Genomic DNA, 12496 nt, shown 5'->3' with positions numbered 1-12496 from the left:
AGAGGTCCTCCCTTTCTTCTCTGGTTCCAGTCTCATACAGGGGATTCTGTAGTAATTTGTGTGGGGACTGGACACAGCCTATTCAGATGTAATTGAGGCTGGGTCTGGTCCCTTACTCCCATCCTGTCCAGGATGGCCCATTAACCACCCCTCAACTCTCACTGTGAGTGTAAGTCTAGGAGGAATACACAAAGCCCAATTGTCACCCTCCTCAGACATGTGATCAGAGACAGGCAGGTGAAAGAAAAGTAAGAAAATGCCAAATTTCTAAAGGTGCCATTTTCAGAACTGTAAATTAAAATCTGACTTCACCATAAGTTTGGATTTCAAATTGAAATTCCAGAGACACCATACTTGGAAGGTCTCTCTCTTCACAATTGGAAATTACACTTAGATAATGGAATAAGGTAATCAGAATGTTTTCATGTGACAGAGGTAGGCTGTGCGGTAGTAAAAAATGAATTTGGGAGTTGTTTACTAGTAGGACATGTAAAACCTAAAACTATATATCTTGTCTTTTACATGCATTGTACCTTGCCCACTGGGTTGTCCAAGGCCTACCTTAGGGATGGCTTATATGTGTAAAAATGGAAGGTTTGTACCTGGCATAAGTTTATCTTGCCAGGTTGAAATGGCAATGTAAACTGCACACATAGGCTTTGCAATGGCAGGCCTTAGCTGTGTGTAGAGGGCTACTTAAGTGGTTAGCACAATAAGTGCTGAAGCCCACTAGTAGCATTTAATCTACAGGCCCTGGGGATGTGTAGTGCATTTTACTAGGGACTATTAAAAAAATTAAATATGCAATGGGAAGGCAGCGCTATATTTTTTTTATAACTGTGTTGTAGGCCCAGAAGACAGACTTTCCAAATATGCAGCGAGGGGCACATCATGCAGGTGGATCGATGTATGGTGTACACTTGCCAGTCTGATGTAAGACAGGCCCACAGCATGTGTAGTAGATTTGCATCTACTTAGTTACAGTGGGACCAAGCGGTGTTGTCAAGGTGGAAGTAGCTTGCTGATTTTGATCTCTTATATTGCTCACTTTGTAGAGGTGTTTTTAGAGCCTTATACCCGTTCCTCTCCTAGGTCCCATCTTTATATCTTAGCCCCATTCCTTTTATGATTCTTTCGGGTGCCATTCCCTCACATATCCTTTCTGTTGTTCATACCGAGACAGTGCTGAGGTTCCTGATGCCTATCATGCTTGCTCCAGACAATAGGTTCTATAGGGTGCTGCGGTGCTCAATCAACTGTTTTCTGGTTCACAGCACGTTGCCACTTGGGCATGTAAGCCGTCACCTAGCCTTGACTCACGGCGCTGCGTATAATTACTATACCTTACCCCATACTATTCCGTTTCATTCACAGCCATTCACCTATTGACGCATCCGTGAGAGAAGTGTACCTTTGGGACACTAACAGCTATTAATCGCTTCCGGACTGGATGAGTGGTTCAACCCAGCCTCTCCTGCATCTCGCCCCTCAAAGCAATTTCACGCCTTTACTCATTTACCTCTTATCCTTAGGCCCTTCAAGGCACCCCACTCCCACACACAGTCCTGATAAAGACCCGTTGTGACTACCGAAAGGAGCACCTTCTGGGTTGAAACGTCGACGATACACCTAGGCTCAGACAAACCACGGCCCTGTATAAGAAAAGCATCATTAGCAACCAGGGCTCATGGTTAATATGCTGGCCTCTGTATAAATAATTTGTCTTTTTCCCTGTATATATTCCCTGAACCACTCTGTATATATTACACAAATTGTTCACTTACTTAAGCACATATGTCACAAGAGCACCATTTTTCACCAATATGTATTCGAATGAATTAATTTTGATATAAATGAGTGGATATGCATTTAATGTCTTTTCGTGATTATTCGTAAACAAGATAGATGTATGTATAGGCGTGGCGTTCTATATGTCTTATGATTAGTTCTAGTGTGCGATACTTTGTACGCATATAAATAACACGTTGTACACCCTACAGAACCCATTTTTCTTGATAAACTTTATACCCAGGTTCTGTGGGACACCGGGTCGCTCCTTTTTCTAGATATGCTCCAGACAATAGGCTGAGGTGAGAGCAGTGTGACCTGTCATCAACATGTTTGAAGAAGCATCAGGCAGGTAACACACCACCCCTTGAGACATCAACCAACAGCATGTCAACACAACAAAAAGTCAAATGACTAGAAAAAACACAGAGATAAGAAATCCCAGTATGGCAATCACATAATAAAAATATGTGGAAGTCAGAAGAATCCTGGTAGGACTGATTATTTTTCTGTTACCATCGCAACAAAATGATAATTTCAAAATGTTTGTGGAGTAAACACAGAGCACTGGGAGCTACTCCAAACACCTGCTGGGCATCCTGATTAAATATGCATGAAAGCATTATCGAGAGGCAGTAAAGAGATTGAAAAACTACAGGGTTAAGAGAGTCTAGACTTGGTTGTAAATTTGAAAAAGGCCATAAAAAAGGCTTTGTGACTTTGAGGGGGATAACAAGCTACAAAAATGAAAATGTGTAAGGGACTATGACTCAGATAGAGTCTTGACATTTCAGAGAAAAAAGGGATGCATTTAGAAATAAACAGATCAATGTTATAAAATCAGCAAACACAAGATATATTGATGTCCAATGTGAGCTCCAATGTAAGCCTAGACATGGAAGACTTGAATGCGCAGTGTGCATCAACTGTGATGAACGGCATGTTTTAGACGAGTTCTGTTGGGCTTGACCCAAACCTTGAGCCTTTGACCCTCCTGTTTGCTAAATTCCAAACTCCTAATCTAGGGAGGGGTGAAGGTAAAAGTGTGGGGCTGAACCTACAAAGACCAAAACAATCCCCTTGCTGCCAAAAGGCAGGAAAGAATAATCAATGCCTTGATGGGCTTCATTGCTTAGGCGATATAACATGGGCATTGGTCCTTCAGAGGTCTTTGCCAGTGCTTTGCCATTCTGGACTAGTTGGATCCCTCTCTCTAAACTCTCCAGAACCACGGAACTGACCCAGGGGCAACCCTTCTCCGCACCTGGGGACCCCACCTGTGCAGCACCTAGGTATAATATTCTCACAGATGCATCCCACTAGGGAGTGAGTACCCCCATGGCCAACAAAGTGATGTGGCCCATTCCACCCCTGGAACAGACTTCTGCCCCAATCCAAGGAAAACTGTGCCCATAAGGATAGCACCCAACAGAACCCACTAACAGCTGTCAGTGACAAGAGCCAGGCCCCAAGCCATCCAGGATTCTCTGACCCCTGAAGATTCTCAGAGTGGGGGGGGCAAGAGCCCTAAGTGTAAGACACCCTTGTTCTCTTTACCTTCATACCAGTCCAGGGATGGTAGTCTGGGACTGGCAACTCAGCCCATGGTCTGCAGCCTGAGACTGTACCGGGGTCTGAGGTGAGCCTCTGATCCTCCATATAGGCCTCAGCACTCCATTTGGGAGTGGTGCCACAAGAAACCTGAGCTACAAGGGTTTCCTGTGCTGCCCCTTCCAGCTCTTCTACTACTGGTGGGAACTCATTTCCCAGATTACAGTCAATGGGTATCTGGGGGGCTAACTATGACTAACAGGATCATATCCTCACCCATGGGGAGAAAAAGTCCTGCCCATGGAACTTAGTTACTGTAAACACCTGTCTAGTGTACTGATATGGGGAAACCTGCCTTTCCACTACCATGGTCTGGCTGGCAATGGTATCCCCCAGAGCAATGGTGGGGAATCTATTCACTGTGACCTGGTGAAAGTGTTGACTTCCACCCTCAGGAATGACAAGCTCTACCTCTGAGTCTATATCCCAACTAAAGGAGATTAGGGCACGGCCTAACAACTATCACACTGGCCACTCCTGTAGAGTTCCCACCACTGGCTGATTTCTTAGGACAGACAGAGTACATCTGTTTGTGTCTCACCTCCTCCCAGTTTCTCAAAAGGGGCCTCTCTTGACATGTTTTTCAGGGACTTGTCTGTGTTTCCTTTGACTCCACCCTCATTCTGATGGGGGAACATAAACCACCCTTCTTGGGCCTCTCCTAGGTATCCTGGTACTTTTATGGGGCGAGCACAAGCACTTTAGCACTGCTTATCAATCGTAAAGTGAACAGAGTCCAAAAGCCAACAAAAACAAATTCAGTAAAAAGGAGAGGAAAAAGGCAAAATGTTTAGGGGTGACCCTGCAGAAATAGCCATTTCCATCTGTATCACTTTATTTAAATGGGATTTCAGTGTTACACTAATCACTGTATGGTACTGCACAAACGCAAGTACTGGATACCACCACAGACCACCATGGTAAAAAAACGGTTTGTTGGTACAGAGGAGGGGTGAAACCCTACTTAAGCAACAGCCACAATCCTCGTCAGGGTGAACAACAAAAGTCACTAAATTAGTCTGTGCTTAACTCTCTGGTAGCATGGCACAAAAGCAGTTGTCCTGCCCACCAGAACCATTAGTGTGCTTCGGACATTTGCGCAAAAGACAAATAACAAGTTGGCGGAAGAAGGAGAGAGCCACACACAGAGAGGGCGACCTTCAAAAACTCCATCTAGGCATATTTCAGCCTGTTGGACTAAAAATTCGGAAAAGACCCTTGCTATAGATCCATGGAGCAGGGAAGCTGGCATAATCAAAAGCAGTCAGAATTCACCTGAAGGCACCTTGATAGGTATTTATGCAGCACACAAATGGTAATAAAGTGAAAAGCCAACAGAAGACAAGAGGAGCATCTGGACGAAATTACTGTGAAGATTTCTACATTCGGGCTTAGTCTGTTTATTTGGAAGATGAAAATCTCCAGTGGGACGAAGGTGCTGGCTGTAGTCCACTAGGGCTCCACGAGGAAGATACCTCTTCTGCAAGGAGTCGCTGCACATGATTTGCTGCTGTGGAAAAGAAAATAGTGGGAGCTGCTGCAAAGTGAGGCTGACTATCAATGCACCTTTATGCATACTTTATCATAAAGTTGTAGCCTCAGTTGAAGTTGGTGAAGTTTATAGAAGAATATATACAAAGGCCAAGAAAAGGTTTAAAACAATATTACAATATTTTAACAAAAACAGTATATAAAAAGTATAAGAAAAGGGGAAAACAAAAAACTGTTTAAAATGATATTAACAAAATTTACAAAAAAGGAATGAACTGCAGAAAGTTAAAAAAACGTTTAGTTGGGGACAATGTCACACAAACTAACACTTAAAGAGTTATAGTTCAATTAGCTAACTATAACCTTCATCTCCTACCATGCACTGCTTATGACACCTCACAAATTACAACACTCATATGTTAAATGACATAATTGATAACATCATTGATTACATCATCCAAGAATCTGCTCCTCAAATTATTTGCTAAACTGCTAGAACGTTTTAGAAATCAAAGTAGGTGGAAAAATTCCCAGAAACATATACAGAATGATTGACTATGTAAACATGTGTGCATATATAGAATTTAAATAGTGTACTACTGGTGATATGCCTGATTCACTGTGGTCAATTTAAATGGTGCACAATGTAGCTACTATATTTAAAGTATTAAGTGTAAACAGTACTTAATTTAAACATGTTAGAGACTGAGCGAAAGGAGTGTGATCTGTGAAAACACTTACCTACAAAGTAAAGGCCTATGAAGTAACCTTTACAACATGCATGTGAAGTAAATACTCTTAAGGAACGTACGTGTAATATAACGTCCCTCAAAGTAGATTGCTCAGTTACAGTAGACACATGACGCAAGTGCCTTTCTTAGGTCGTTTGTTATTTAAGGAATTCAGAGTACCACATTTTTATTTGTTTCCCACTGCTGAAAGTGAACGATATTAGTAAAATAAAATATTGAATCAAAAGAGGAGGAGACAAATGCATGTCCCAGGGACAAACAAGCAAAATAAATAATTGCTGTAAGGATGCACACACACAGGATAAATAAAACAGAATAATGAGCCATCTACACTTATTTACAGGAACTGGGTTTATTTTTGTTTCAAACATGGTTGACCCAGTAACAGATAATATAAGCGTTTGTGGTAACCTATCTACAAAAAAACCACTTCCACCAGAGAAAACAAAAGACACGGTTTACAGTGTATTTTGGAAAGTAAGCTAGTATACGCTTGCTATCCTCTTAGCTCATGTACAGTCTTGTCTGTTAAGAATTTTTTAGGTTCTGACCTGACAGACCAGCTGTCATAAGACAATTATGAGATTCACAAGGAAAGGGAGCCAGTAGTACATTTTTGATTGGGCAGATATTGTGTCCTTCCACAAAAAATGACAGACCTTTGCCATCTGTGATCATTATTTTAATCCAGCTGCCTAAGCTTGAACTTTCAGACACACACACATGACGTTGTAATGCTTTTAAAGTGTCTTGGAAAACTAGATACTTGACAGTGTTTTTCTCTGGCAGTAGCACGGCAGGGCAGTTATTAACATACATGAAATTTTAAGTGTGACTTGACAGTGCAACAGTCACCTTACCTTTATGTGATCAACCAAAAAACGTTCAGAGTCCAACCGAGAGAGGGGCTTAGGCTCCACTCACATGATGGTTCACCTGATGATACAGGAGGTGATGAATGGGTGACCTAGATACACAAGGACGCTACATATATGTTGTGATAAACGAGTAATAACGGGTCACAAAACTCATTTACCGGTATGGGAAATGTTGGACACCTTTTAGGGTGGCCCTCATCACAACATGGAGGGAGGGGTGACTCTACAGGAAAGAAACGAGGAATGAGGCATCTATATTACACATATCCTGACCCAGGAGCATAAAATAGCTGATGGTGTTGTTAATAAGTTTATGTTAACACAATATCTTATCTTGCACTCTCCTGTCATCTTATTGACAAACACAGAGACAGATTCTCACGAACACCCTACCAGAGGTGCCAGGATACAGTAAGTTACCAAAGTGGAAGATATAATTATTGGGTTCGCTAGGGCAAACATGGCAGATTTTACTTTACAGATAACAATATGGGAAGTGTATGCACAGAATACACGTGATATATTTATTTGTGTTAACACCTGCAACAAAAGTAGAAACACATGCAATAGATACATGTGATGGCTTGTCCACGCTGTTTATTGGCGGCAGCTAACGATATTCACATGTTTGCCACGTGCCCATCACTTACTAATCTTAGGATAGAAATATCTAATTTCATTTCGGATCTATTTCAGGAAGAAATTATTATCTCTAGTGAAGAAATGATCTTAGGACTGGCTGCTATTGAGCGCCCAATACAACAACAGGGGCTGATATTTGTAGCAATTGCGGTTCTTAGATTGTGTATAGCCACCGCATGGCTTGATCCCCAAGCGCCATCTTCCACACAATGGAGGACTAAATTACTTGCCATATGCAGTGTGGAGGTGGCAATTTATAAGAACAAGGGATCTAAGAAAAAACAAAGAGGAATGATGATTTGGGAACCTTTGTTACTCTGGATAGAAGATCACAGCCAAGGGTAATACATCTAAGGGAATACTCTTAAGGTGAAAGTGGTTGTGTGAATTTCTGCTCCTCTGTTCCTTAGTCTTCTTTTTCTCTTTGTCCTTTCGGGTTATCAAATCTACACGCTGCGAGAGACTACTTCTATAATGTTTATACTAAAGGTGGTTTATCCGAAGGTGTTTCTTGATCTTGGTCTCTTTGGGGGGAGGGGGGGATTGAAATGTATTGTATTAAAATGACAAATGTCAATAAAAACTATTTAAAAAAAAAAAAAGATACATGTGATGGGAAAAGAACAACAACAACCAATGTATTTTGGTAGTTAATAACCTGTATTGTCTGGAATGATATCATTTGATGTGTTCAAATATGTATTCAATTGTGACTCTGGTAAATGTTTGGAAAAATGCAATAAAGATATTTAAAAAAAACAAAAAAAAGGATGGTTCACCTGAGTAGTGGATTTGATCAGACCCTATTAGTGTCTACGAACAAGACTGCACATATTGCACTTTTTTTACATATGGCAACGTTTATACTTTATGCAGCAGGACTGAGGTGGCTATGATGGCAAGCCAATGATCATGGCTATAGGTAGGATTTGTTTATTATAAAATGTTATGATAGAGGCACAAGATCTGACGTATTTATTGTAAAAAGCATATATTAAAGTCAATGGCCATTTAGGTTTTATGCATTATTACTCTTTATTAAAGCCTACGTGTATTTTGTTGAATGGAACCACACAGATTATCATAGTAGGCAACAGTTTATACATTGGCCGCTTGTTCTCAAAACTACATCATTCTTGTTAGGTCCTGTTGAAAGGGGCTGTATATTGCTTTCAAGCTGTATGTTTCTGCATATTTGTAATTTCATAATGCATGATGGTTGCCACGTTATGTGCACATGATTAGAATGGTGTTGGGTAAAGTGTAAGTCCAATATTGAAGGGTAACTGCTTCAACAGTTCATTGGGAAAAGCATGTCAGATTTCATAGGTTTGATCTGTTTATTAAGAAACACTTTGACAAAGCCTGTAGGCCTGACCTACTTAGCGTGAAAAGCATGTGTTAAAGACAACAGGCTTTTAGGGATGGATTGTTATTAAACTGTTCTAAAGCCTGTAGGCAGGTTCTTTGTCACACAGAATTTCACAGATTACTGTAGTATGCTAGGGTTTTGGTGTTGATGATCTATCCGAACAAACTGCGGGGATAGAAGATATGCACTACAATAATCCCTACTAGGCTTTCTTTAAACTGATAATATTTTGCTTTGCCGTTTATAATGTTGTTTACATTTTAAGACTGTATGCTGGATGGTTGCCCTGTATCTACATGCTACCGAAGGTACACAAACCAAGTGTCTTCCCTCAGGGTCGACCAATAATATCTGGGATAGGTTCCCCCACGGAACACATCTCGGAATACGTAGATGTCTTCCTACAACCACTGGTACACAACCTTCCCTCATATATAAGGGACACCGGAGACCTATTGAGTAAACTAGAAGACATGGAGTGGACTAATGACCTCACATTTGTAACGATGGATGTATGTTCTCTATACACCTGTATCCCTCTGGAAAAAGGCCTCTCAGCCCTAGCGGACTGTCTCTCACATAGGGATGCCACATTTTTCGAACACACTCAAATGATATTAGATCTAACCCGTCTTATCTTAGAAAACAATGTTTTCCTACACCAAGACACCTGGTATAAACAGACGGTTGGGGTAGCAATGGGATCAAAATTTTCACCTTCATATGCCAATCTTTATATGGGCCATTTCGAACAAAACCATCTATGGAAAATGTCTGAAACCCGCCTCACAGAACATTTAGTCTATTGGGGTCGGTACATAGACGACATCTTCATTCTTTGGTCTGGTGGTGAAGAACTACTCTCAGAATTACTAACACGTCTTAATGATAATACCTACAATCTCAACTTCACACATAAGATCAGCAAACGTGAAATAGAATTTTTAGACGTAATTCTATATGTGAAGGAAAAGAAAATCATCTCAAGACTTTTTAGGAAACCAACAGCTTGTAATGCGGTATTACACGCCAACAGTGCACACCCCAAGTCCCAAATCAACTCTATTCCTATGGGGGAAATGACCAGACTAAAGAGAAACTGTAGTGACAACTCAGTGTTCATGATGGAACTTGATAAATTGGAAAACAGATTTACCAAAAGGGGATACCCCAGAACTGTCTTAGATCGTGCTAAAAACAAAATACTAAATATACCAAGATCCAAATTACTGTCATCAGGACGTAAAAACAAAAATAAGGATGGGGAACGTAAAATCGCCTTGGTGACAGATTATAATACACATAGTCACCAAATATATAATATTCTTCGAAAACACTGGCACATTCTAAAACTAGACACAACAATAGAGAAACATGTGGCCAACAACCCGATGATTACTCATCGAAGAGGCACCACCTTTAGAGAACTTCTTTGCCCTAGTTATCTACCACCTAAAAAGAAAGAAACCACCCGGCTACCTGCAAAACCTGCTGGCTTTTACAGATGTGCTAATTGCAATATGTGTCAATTCGCTGCTAATAAAACAACTGATTTTAAATACAACACCACAATAAGACACGGTATAAAACAATTTATAAACTGCAATACGAACTTCGTGGTATATTGCATTATTTGCTATTGTGGACTAATATATGTGGGCAGCACAATTCGCCCTCTCAGGATTAGAATGCAAGAACATCTAAGGGCAATACGTAATAACCTTAATAGCTATCCACTAGCGGTTCATTTCAATTCCCATCATACCTTAGCAGATCTGAATAAAATCAGGTTCCATGGAATATCTCACACTACGATTGGGACAAGGGGTGGTGACAGGACTCTTAATTTGAGAAAAACAGAGGCTCTTTGGATTATTAAATTACGAGCGGTCGAAATGGGCATTCATTTTGATAAAGAGATGCATGTGTTCTTAGCTTAAATAGCCACTGAGAGAATCATTATTTATCATTACACACCCCAACTTTCTGAAATTAAAAAATGTTCTCAAAGATGGCTAAAATATGTGTCCCTAAACAGTACTGATTATGATCTATACTATTTTGAATGTGAAATGCATATGCCTATTTTTTCCCCCTCTTCACTGTGTAATCCTAAACAATAGCTATATTGAGTTCACACACTATGTACCATATCTACTTTGTCAACGGAATGAACTGTGTCATTGATGTTTTTGTCCTTCAAAAAATACATGTATGTAATTCTATGCTCATGTATGAGCCCTAGAGGTAATAGATAGGTAGCCTACCTCTTCCTGTGTTCCCTTCTCACTTAACTCTCCAGTCCTTCTCTTCTGATACTTCTATTTACTACTATTTGGCCGTACCACACACATTTAATATTCAAATGCTGTAAAGATGACCAAAAGAATGTACTCGTGTTCGCCCTAAATACAATCTATTATAGCGTTAATTAGATCGCACTTGTTTAGGACTATCAATGAAGCACTATGCAGTAAAACCACTCTTGGAGAATATTTTCGACACCTGATTTTTTGAAAATGTGTATTAATTCTCCTAATTACGTATTTCTATTCAAAACACGAAGGAACTTTTACTGCTCCAAGATGGCCGCCTCCATCTTCCTTTCTAATTTTCTCGGTCATAACCAATCCAGTACAACGTAACTTAAGATGGCCAATCATGGATTGTTTTACTATTACAAACCATGTACTCCTATTTTGAAATACGAGACAACTCTGACTGATCTAAGATGGCCGCCCCCATCTCTCTTTTCACTTCTAGGCCGTAACCAATCCAGTACATCTTAACATTAGATGGCCAATCTTGGACCGCTTTACTTTCACAAACGTGTTACAGAACCAACGCGTCAATTTCGTGCCAAACTCCGACTCCTAAATATAAGAAGCTACTATCTGTTGACCCCACGTCCTTTGCTGGTACGAAGGGACGGGAGTTACGTTTCGGCCATCAACCACTACACTAGGAGGTAAGCGCGTCTTAGATACCGTCTCATGGAATATTGTCCCCTTAGGTGGATGGCCATGAGATATATTTTTCATTTGGGGCGTCTTTTGATAATTATTATTTGCAACTATACAAATCGTTGTAAATTACAACCTTCTCCTCAAACAATTATGTCACAATTTCTAAATATATCCCATAATTAATTTACACATGGGAAACAAATGTAATCTGAGCTGTAATAATTATGTCTTAGCATCCCATTTCTTATCTTACACATGGGAAACAAACGCAACAGAACTGAACTACTTCTTGTCCTCATTGAAATGGATATTTGGTTATAACTTAGAACGAACTGTTTTCACTTTTGCAGTCTAACAACATACCTTGTCGCATTTTCTTCCTTCTTTTAACAAATAATGCCATTGGGTGAACACGATAAGTCCACCAAACAGCAATATTATTGCTCACAACAAATCTACTTATTTAGCTTATTTGATTGTTGTGATACCTTTATGAACATAATTTCATAACTGATATTCGCAACAATTTTTAAATTATGTTACGTATGGCTCGTTATGTTTTTTAACGATGTGTCTTCATGTTCCTTTTTAAACAATGCATTCTCGTTTTGCGCTGTATTTTGCAGGGCTTACCAGAGCCGGTTCTTTCACTTCACCTAATATGATGGAGCCAACAAAAACATATTAAGTAAGGAGGCTTGTTATACTAGGTCTTTTTTAAAAATAATACATTATTGGGTGAACTTATTTCTCCACTATTTATTCTGTTTTTAGAAACCACTACTTAGAGGATTATACGAAGACCGTCCCATCGATTCAGTCTTACAAATAGGTTTTATAATACGGTGCAGCATCCCTAAATATTAGGTATTGTACATAACATCTTTAATTTTCAGACTTTAAAGTTTCTATATTCACATATGCTTATGTTGTCTTATGTTATCACTAGAAAACTTGGTGGAGACTCGTTCCTTTCCAAATAAAGCTGTAAGACAC

Source organism: Triturus cristatus, chromosome 4_1 (genome assembly GCF_964204655.1).
Source record: "Triturus cristatus chromosome 4_1, aTriCri1.1, whole genome shotgun sequence".
NCBI lineage: Eukaryota > Metazoa > Chordata > Amphibia > Caudata > Salamandridae > Triturus > Triturus cristatus.
This window is presented reverse-complemented; position numbering follows the sequence as displayed.